Below are 716 nucleotides of genomic sequence, written 5' to 3'. Positions count from 1 at the left end.
TGTAAGCGAGCACAGGGAAACTGAACTTAGCTATGTCTGGCTTGGACAACATTGAATAAATGTCCCTTATCAGTGGAAAGCCTGAGCCACCAAATTAGTGGCCTCCCTCTCATTTTTAATCACCAATCTCATGTTACCTAATCTAAACACACCCTTTATCAGGTAAGCATATTCCCCCCACACCACATTCTGCATTGCTTTTTTCTTACTGTTGAGTAATATCCAGGGAAGTACCAGATGTTGAAACTCCATTCAGTAGGGATATTTCTCATTATTTGTTCAGGTCCAGAAAACATTTTTATGATGAAGTTAGGCTACCCTTAATGAAATAGCTCATGTTTCATAGCCCTCTACCACAGGAAAATAGAGTTCTCTGTCGATGTCTTTGTTTGCCATGTGGTATTTTGCATTGTGGCTGTTTAGTGAATAAGCAAAGAGAGACACTTCACTGAGACTGATCCATACCACATTATTTACATAAAAGTACTGTGTTGCTTGTCTTGATATAAGCAATGTTTTCAACTGCATTCTCTGATACTCGATGTTAAACTACCACCCCGAATTAAGACTATTTCCAGTCTTCATGGTGCCTTGGATTTTACATTTCAATTTCTGAATTTGCTAACAGATATGTTAAACATCTCAAGCAGAAACTCTTCCTACAGCTATGGAGCTAAGTAGTGCCTAGAGTACAATTCATTCTACCAAGTAAAATA

This window comes from Corvus brachyrhynchos, unplaced genomic scaffold (assembly GCF_000691975.1).
Source record: "Corvus brachyrhynchos isolate BGI_N302 unplaced genomic scaffold, ASM69197v1 scaffold223, whole genome shotgun sequence".
Taxonomy (NCBI): domain Eukaryota; kingdom Metazoa; phylum Chordata; class Aves; order Passeriformes; family Corvidae; genus Corvus; species Corvus brachyrhynchos.
This window is presented reverse-complemented; position numbering follows the sequence as displayed.